Source organism: Opisthocomus hoazin, unplaced genomic scaffold (assembly GCF_030867145.1).
Source record: "Opisthocomus hoazin isolate bOpiHoa1 unplaced genomic scaffold, bOpiHoa1.hap1 HAP1_SCAFFOLD_118, whole genome shotgun sequence".
In the NCBI taxonomy this organism is placed as follows: domain Eukaryota; kingdom Metazoa; phylum Chordata; class Aves; order Opisthocomiformes; family Opisthocomidae; genus Opisthocomus; species Opisthocomus hoazin.
The window spans coordinates 1-8,717 of record NW_027448931.1 but is presented as its reverse complement, the minus strand read 5'-3'; the positions used below and the strand labels follow the sequence as shown (position 1 = coordinate 8,717).

General features: G+C 60.2%; 1 long non-coding RNA gene across 1 annotated transcript; it reads left to right on the top strand.

Moving 5' to 3' along the window:
• Positions 1-435: 435 nt before the first annotated feature.
• LOC142359842 (uncharacterized) lies at positions 436-4,063 on the top strand. Its single transcript, XR_012762656.1, has 3 exons — positions 436-481; positions 3,657-3,693; positions 4,014-4,063. It is a non-coding gene; the product is annotated as an uncharacterized LOC142359842 (long non-coding RNA).
• The last annotated feature ends 4,654 nt before the right edge of the window (positions 4,064-8,717 follow it).

The window sequence follows — 8,717 nt, the reverse complement described above, 5'->3', positions numbered from 1 at the left end:
TTATTAGGGGTTACTGCCCCATTATAAGAGATAATTAGACCATTATTAGGGATAAGTACCCCATTAGTCCCCATTATTGGCTATTATTAACCCCATTATTCGGGGTTTCTCCCCCCTTTCCCCCCTTTCTTTGGGGCTATTTCCCCTTATTCCCCATTATGGCAACTATTAGCCCATTATTAGCGATAATTAGCCCATTATTAGCGGGTTTCCCGCATTATTACCGCCCCCTGCCTGCAGGAGCCGCGCCAGGCCCCGCCCCCTTCCTCCAGGCCCCGCCCCCTTCCTCTGGGCCTCGCCCCCTTCCTCCGGCCCCCCCCCTCCAGCTTCCGCCAGGCACCGCCCTCCCCCGCTTCCCGCCAATCGCCGCCCGGCGTCGTCGGCCAATCGGAGGCGGCGGCTGCACGCAGGGGCGGGAAGGGGGGGGGGGCGTTCCCAGAAGGCCGCGCGGCCGCCGCCATGACAGGCGCGGAGGGATGAGGTGAGGGGGGCGGGCGGAAGGCCTATAGGGGGGGCTATAGGGGATATATAGGGGGTCTGTAGGGGCTGGAGCCCACGTAGGGGCTACGTGGGGGTGCCTGGGGGGGGTGCGGGGATGTATAGGGGTGCCTGGGGGGGGGTGAGGGAGGGTATAGGCGCATGGGGGGGTATAGGGGTGTTTGGGGGGGTATATAGGGCCGTGAGGGTGCCTATAGGGGCAGGGGGGTGGATGGAGGGATATGGGGGCTATAGGGGATGTCTGGGGGGAGATAGAGGGCCTGTGGGGGCTATAGGGGTTGTTTGGGGGGGGTATGTGGGACATATGGGGTCTATAGGGGGTGTCTGGGGGAGATGTGGGGTGTCTGGGGGCTATAGGGGGTGTCTGGGGGCTATAGGGCATGTTTGGGGGGAGGTATGTGGGCTATAGGGGGTGTCTGGGGGAGATGTGGGGCATATAGGGGGTATGTGGGGCGTATGAGGGCTATAGGGGTGTCTGGGGGGGAGGTATGGGGCGTATGGGGGCTATAGGGGGTGTCTGGGGGGAGATGTGGGGCATATAGGGGGTATGTGGGGCGTATGAGGGCTATAGGGGGTGTCTGGGGGGGAGGTATGGGGCGTATGGAGACTATAGGGGGTATCTGGGGGGAAGGTATGGGGCATATGGGGGCTATAGGGGGTGTTTGTGGGGGTATGTGGGACATATGGTGGCTATAGGGGGTGTCCGGGGGGAGATGTGGGGCGTATGAGGGCTATAGGGGGTGTCTGGGGGGGTATGTAGGGCGTATGGGGGCTATAGGGGGGGTATATGTGGGCTATAGGCAATGTCTGGCAGGAGATGTGGGGTATATGGGGGCTATAAGGGGTGTCTGGGGGGTATGTGGGACATATGGGGTCTATAGGGCGTGTTTGGAGGGGGTATACAGGATGTGGGGGGGCTATATGGTGGTGTCTGGAGGGGTATGTGGGGCATATGGAGGGTATAGTGTCTGGTGGTGCTATATGGGGCATATAGGGGGTGTCTGGAGGGGTATATGGGGGTATAGGGGGTGTCTGGAGAAGGTATATGGGATATATGGGACATATAGAAGGTGTCTGGAGAGGATATATGGAATGTATAGGGGTGTCTGATGGAGGTATATGGCATATATGGGAAGTATAGGGGTGTTTGGAGGGATATGGGGTGCGTAGGGGTGTCTGGAGGGTTATATGGGACATATGAGGAGTATAGGGCACATCTGGAGGGATATATGGGGCATATAGGGGTGTCTAGAGGGGTATATGGGGCATATAGGGGGTGTCTGGAGGGATATAGAGGACACAGGCATGTCTGGAGGGCTATAGGGGACATATGTGGGGTATAAGGGGTGTCTGGAGGGATATATTGAACATATAGAGGTGTCTGGCAGGGGTATATGGGATGTGTGGGGCGTATAGGGGGTGTCTGGAGGGAAATATGGGACATATAGGGGTGTCTGTAGGGGTATATGGCACATATAGGGGTGTCTGCAGGGGTATATGGTATATATGGGACATATAGGGGTGTCTGGCAGGGGTATAGGGGACATATGGGGAGGTATGGGGGTGTCTGGAGGGGTATATGGGGCATATAGAGGGTATAGGGGTGTCTGGAGGGGGAATGTGGGATGTATAGGGGTGTCTGGTGGAGGTATATGGCATATATGGGATGTACAGGGGTGTCTGAGGGATATATGGGACATATAGGGGTGTCTGGAGGGATATGGGGTGTGTAGGGGGTGTCTAGCAGGGCTCTATGGGACGTATAGGGGTGTCTGGAGGGGTATATGGGGGCTATAGGGGCTGTTTGGTGGGGGTATATGGGATATATGGGGCTATAGGGGGTGTCTGGAAGGGGCATATGGGACATGTGGAGCCTATAGGGGGTGTCTGGAGGGCTATATGGGACATATAGGGGGGTCTGGTGGGGGTATATGGTATATATGGGGGTGTCTGGAGGGATGTATGGGAAATATGGGGGCTATAGGGGGTGTCTGGAGGGGTATAGGGGTGCCGGGAGGGGCGTATGGGGGATTTAGGGGTGCGTGGGAGCATATAGACAGCATGGGGTACATAGGGGTCGGGGCTATAGAAGGATGTGGGGGTATATAGGGACCTGGGGGGTCTGGAGGGGGGGGGGGGGGGGGCCTATAGAGGCTCGTAGGGCTGTGGGAGTCACGGGGGCACAGAGCTCTGCAGGGCTGGGGCTATAGGCACCTGGGGTGCCTATAGGGGTGCCTATAGGGCCCCTCTCCCCCGCCGGGTGGTGCTGCCCCGTGTGCCGCCCCGGGGCCGGGGGGCAGAGCCACGGGGTGACCTACGGCCGGGGGTACCCCGTGGTGCCCCCCGGTATACACCAGCCCCTACAGCCCCTATAGGGGCCAGGCCCCGCCCACCCATAGGAACCAAGCTGATTTGAGCCCCTAGGGAGCCGAGTCCTGAGCTCCTATAGACCTGACCCTATAGGGAACAGCCTCTCCCTATATGTGACCCTATAGGGACAGCCCTAACCTATAGGGATAGCCTTACCTATAGGGACCATACCCTATAGGGACCACCCCCTGAATGCCCACAGAGCTCATCCTATAGGGTTGAGACCCGATAGGGATCCACCCATATGTACCAGACCCTATAGGGATCGCCCACTGACCCGCTACAGACATCCTATAGGGGTCAGACCCTCTACGGACCAGACCCTATAGGAACCCACCCATATAGACCAGATCCTATAGGGACCACCACGCTGACTCCCCACGGACCTCATCTTTTGGGGTTCAGACCCTATAGGAACCCACCCATATGGACCAGGCCTTATAGAGACCACCCTACAGACCTCATCCTATAGGGGTCAGACCCTATGAGAGCCCACCCATGTAGACCAGACCCTATAGGGACCACCCTACAGACCTCATTTTGTAGGGGTCAGACCCTATAGGGACCAGACCTATAGGAACCCACCCATATAGGCCAGGCCCTATAGGGACCACCCACAGACCTCATCCTATAGGCACCAGACCCTATAGGAACCCACCCATGTAGACCAGACCCTATAGGGATCACCCCACTGACCCCCTATAGGCCTCCCCCTATAGACCCCGCCCCCTATAGCCCTCCCCCTATAGACCCTGCCCTCCTCACCTCCTCCCTTCCCCCCTCTCCAGGTCCCGGCTGCAGCTCCCAGTAACGCCGCCGAGCCAGGTACTGGGAGGAACTGGGGAGGGCGCCCTGAAACCCAGTGGGCTTCTCCAGGGGCTCGTATAGGGTTGGGCTGGCTCCGGGGGGGGGGGGGGATAGGGGGGTCTTGCCCCTCCCCCAAAGGCGTGGGCGGTCCCCCGTGACCCCCCACGTAAGACCGGGAGGCAGAGGATGAGGGACCGCCCCCCCACCGTGGGGACAGCCGGGTGTGGCCACGCCCCCCGGGGGGTGTGGTCCCTACAAGTGGGTCAACTTTTGGGGGGAAACCGGGGGGTTTTGGGGGTCCCTAGGGTGTCACTCAGCCCCTCTCGGCTTCTCCGCAGGTGGGCGACGGCGAGGGACGGCCACGGGTGACAATAAAAGGGTGACCAAACAGTGGCGTCGGGTGTGGTCACCTCCAGAGGGGACATCTTGGGGGGCGTCGCCTCCCCCCCATGGGGGGTGGGAGATGGGGGGGGACGACAGCGTGGTGGCACCTCCGGGAGGTGGCAGGGGTGGGGTGACTCTGGGGAGGTGGCGTGGGGCACATCGAGACCACCCCAACAAAGATGTGGCCCAGGTGGCCATGGGGACACCTCAAGGACCTTCTTGAGGACCTGGGGCCACCCCAGCGGGGACGTGGTGTGGTGTGGTGGGCTTGGGGACATCTCAGGGGCTTGGAACCTTCTTGAGGACCTGAGGACACCCCAGGGGGGGTGTGGTTTGGTGGCTTTGGGGACATTTCAAGGGCTTGGGACCTTCTTGAGAACCTGGGACCACCTCAACAACGACATGGGCCGGGTGGCCCAGGGACACCCGAAGGAGCTGGGACCTTCTTGACCTGGGACCTCCCCAACAGGGACTTGGTGTGGTGGCCTTGGGCACACTCCAGGGAGCTGGGACCTTCTTGACCTGGGGCCACCCCAGTAGGGATGTGGTTGTAGTGGCTTTGGGGACATCTCAATGACCTGGGACCTTCTTGGGGACCTGGGACCACCCCAGCAGGGACGTGGTGTGGTAGCCTTGGGGACACCTGAAGGGCTTGGGACCTTCTTGGGGACCTGGGGCCTCCCAGCGGGGACGTTGTGTGGTGGCCTTGGGACATCTCAAGGGCTTGGGACCTTCTTGAAGACCTGGGACCACCTCAACAAGGGCATGGGCCAAGTGGCCCTGGGGACACCACAAGGAGCTGGGACCTTCTTGACCTCGTACCACCCCAACAGGGATGTGGTGTGGTGGCCTTGGGGACACCTGAAGGGCTTGGGACCTACTTGAGGACCTGGACCACCCCAGTGGGGACGTGGTGTGGTGGCCTTGGGAACATCTCAAGGCTCGGGACCTTCTGGAGGACCTGAGGCCACCCGAGCAGGAACGTGGTGTGGTGACCTTGGGGATGTTCCATGGACCTGGGACCTTACTGATCTATGACCACCCCAGCAGGGATGTGGTGTGGAGGCTTTGGGGACATCTCAAGGGCTTGGGACCTTCTTGAGAACCTTGGACCACCTCAACAAGGACATGGGCCAGGTGGTCCTGGGGACACCTGAAGGAGCTGGGACCTTCTTGACCTGGGACCTCCTCAGCAGGGGTGTGATGTGGTGGCCTTGGGGACATCTCAAGGGCTTGGACCTTCCTGGGGACTGGGACCTCCTCAGCAGGGATGGGGTGTGGTGGCCTTGGGGACACCAAAGGACCTGGGACCTTCTTGAGGACCTCAAGGGCTTGGGACCTTCTTGAGGACCTGGGGCCACCCCAGCAGGGACAGGGCCCTGGTGGCCTTGGGGACGTTCCATGGACCTGGGACCATCACAGGCACCCTGTGGGTGTCCCCAGGGCTCGTTAATTAGGGCCTGGGATGGTTAATTAGGCCTGGGATTGCTAACGAGGGCCCGGGATTGTTAATGAGGCTCTGGGGTTGCTAATGAGGGTCCTGGAGCCAGTGGAATGTCATGCATTAATTAAGCTTGATAACCCTGGTAAAGAAGGTTTGTTAGCCCTGCTAATTAGGTTCCATTAGCACTGCTAATTAGGCTCCTTAGTCATGCTAACTGGGCTTTATTAGCAGTGTTAATTAGGCTCTGTTAGCACTGCTAATTGGGCTATTAGCCCTGCTAGTTAGGCTCTATTAGTGTTAATTAGTTCTCTTAGCCCTGCTAACTGGGCTCTGTTAGCAGTGCTAATTAGGCTCTAATAGCCCTACTAATTAGGCTCCTTACTCTTGCTAACTGGTCTCTATTAGCAGTGTTAATTAGGATCTATTAGCCCTGCTAATAAGGATCCTTAGTCCTGCTAATTGGGCTCTATTAGCAGTGTTAATTAGGCTCCTTAGCCTGTTAACTGGGCTCTATTAGCAGTGTTAATTGGGCTCTTAGTCCTGCTAATTATGATCTTTAGTCCTGCTAATTAGGCTCTATTAGCAGTGTTAATTAGGCTCTATTAGCCCTTCTAACTTGGGCTCCATTAGCCCTGCTAGTTAGGCTGTATTAGCAGCATTAATTAGCCTCAATTAGTATTGTTAATTAGGCTCTATTAGCACTGCTAATTAAGTTCGTCAAGCCTTACCATTAAACCCATAAGGCAGCTCTCTCACTGTATTAATTAAGCCCCCTAACCCGCTAATGAAGCTCCTAAAACCCGCAAATTAAGCCTCCTAACCCGTTAATTAAGCCCCAACCCGTTAATTAAGCCCCCTAACCCGCTAATGAAGCCTCCTAAAACCCGCAAATTAAGCCTCCTAACCCGTTAATTAAGCCCCCAACCCCCTAATTAGGCCCCCTAACCCCCTAATTAAGCCCCCTAACCCGCTAATTAAGTCCTGGAGGGCCGTTAATTACCCGTCCGCGGGAGGGGGAGGGGCAGGGCCGGTTGCGGGGTGCTCCCCCCCCCCCCCCCCGGGCGGATGTTTTTGGCGGTTTCCTCGCGCCGTGATTCACCCCGGGGGGGGGGGAGGGGGCACCCACCGGGGGGGGGGGAGGGGCACGGGGGAGGGGGGCACCCAGCGGTGGTGCCATGGCCGAGGAGGTCGAGTACGCCGAGCTGAGGGTGCAGGGGGGGTCGGCGGGGACCCCCGGCCCAGGTGGGAGGAGGAGGAGGAGGGGGGGGGGGGAGGAAGGATGAGGGGGGGGAGGAAGGAGGAGGATGAGGAGGGATGGTGAGGAGGAAAGATAGAAGAGGGATGGAGGAGGATGAGGAGGGATGAAGGAGAGGAAGAAGGATGGAGGATGAAGAGGGAGGGAGGATGAAGGGGGGATGGAGGAGGAGGAAGTGGGATGGAGGAGGATGAAGAGGGATGATGAAGAGGGAGGGAGGAGGATGAGGAGGGATGAAGGAGGAGGATGAAGGATGGAGGATGAAGAGGGAGGAAGGAGGAGGAGGAGCGGGATGGAGGAGATGAAGAGGGATGATGAAGAGGGAGGGAGGAGAAGGATGAAGGGGGATGGAGGATGAAGAGGGAGGGAGGATGAAGGAGGGAGGAGGAGGATGAAGTGAGATGGAGGAGGATGAAGAGGGATGATGAAGAGGGAGGGAGGAGGAAGGATGGAAGAGGGATGGAGGAGGTGGAGGGATGGAGAATGAAAAGGGAAGAAGAGGGATGGAGGATGAAGAGGGAGGGAAGAAGAGGAGGGATGGAGGATGAAGAGGGAGGAGGAGGATGAAGAGGGAGGGAAAGGAAGGATGGATGAGGAGGGAGGAAGGATGAAGAGGGAGGGAGGAAGAGGAGAGATGGGGGTGAGGAGAGATGGAGGAGGAGGATGAAGAGGGGCAGACAATGAGGGATGAAGGATGAAGAGGGATGGAGGAAGGATGGAAGAGGGAGGATGAGGAGGGATGGATGAAGAGGGAGTGAGGAGGAAGGATGGAAGAGGCATGAAGGAGGAGGGAGGGAGGAAGGGGAGGGAGGATGAGAAGGGATGAGACGGAGGATGAGGCAGGGAGGATGAGGAGGGATGGAGGAGGAGGGAGGGAGGAAGAGGAGGGAGGATGAGGAGGGACGTAGGAAGAAGAGGGACGGGAGAGGGATGAAGGGTGGAAGCGGGATGGCGGGAGGGAGAGGGAGGAGGAGGAGGAGGGCGGAGGAAGCAGAGGAAGGGCCGCTCCCAGCCCCCACCGCGGGGTCCCCCCCTCCCCCCCCCCAGGCCGCTCCCCCCGGCGCCCCCCCCTCCCCCCCTGCCTGGCCCTGGCCGGGGGCCTGATCCTGGGGGCGGCCATCGGCGCCCTGGGGGTGCTCGGTGAGTGGGGGGGGGTCGGGGGGGGGGGGGGCTGCTATGGGGGGGATGTGGGGGGGCTGCTATGGGGGGGCTTCTATGGGGGGGCTGATGAGGGGGTGCCTTTGGGGGGGAGTCGCTATGGGGGGGGGCTGCTATAGGGGGTGCTCCTCGGGGGGGGGTCGCTATGGGGGGGCTGCTGTGAGGGGGCTGATGGGGGGGGGTGCCCCTGGGGGGGGTTGATATGGGGGGGTCGCTATGGGGGGCTCGCTGGGGGGGGTGCCCCTGGGGGGGGTCGCTATGGGGGGGCTGCTATGGGGGGGATTGTTATGGGGGGGTTGGGGGTGCTGGGGGGGGGGCTTGTTATGGGGAGCTGCTGGGGGGGGTGTTGATATCGGGGGGGGCTGCTATAGGGGGGCTGATGAGGGGGTGCCCCTGGGGGGGTGATATGGGGGGGGCTGCTGGGGTGGGGGCTGATGGGGGAGTGCCCCGGGGGGGGTTCATATGGGGGGCTCACTGGGGGGTGCCCCTGGGGGGGGGTGTTATAGGGGGCTGCTGGGGAGGGGGCTTCTATGGGGGGTGCTCCTGGGGGGGGTCGCTATGGGGGGGAGCTACTGGGGGGGGGTGATATGGGGGGGCTGCTATGGGGGGACTGCTGTAGGGGAGCAGCTGTGGGGGGGATGTTATGGGGGGGGCTTCTGGGAGGGTTTGCTATGGGGGGGCTACTGGGGGGGTTCTATGGGGGGGCTACTATGGGGGGGGCTGCTATAGGGGAGCAGCTACGGGGGGGTTGCTATGGGGGGGTGTTATGGGGGAGCAGCTGATCTATAGGGGAGCAGGCCA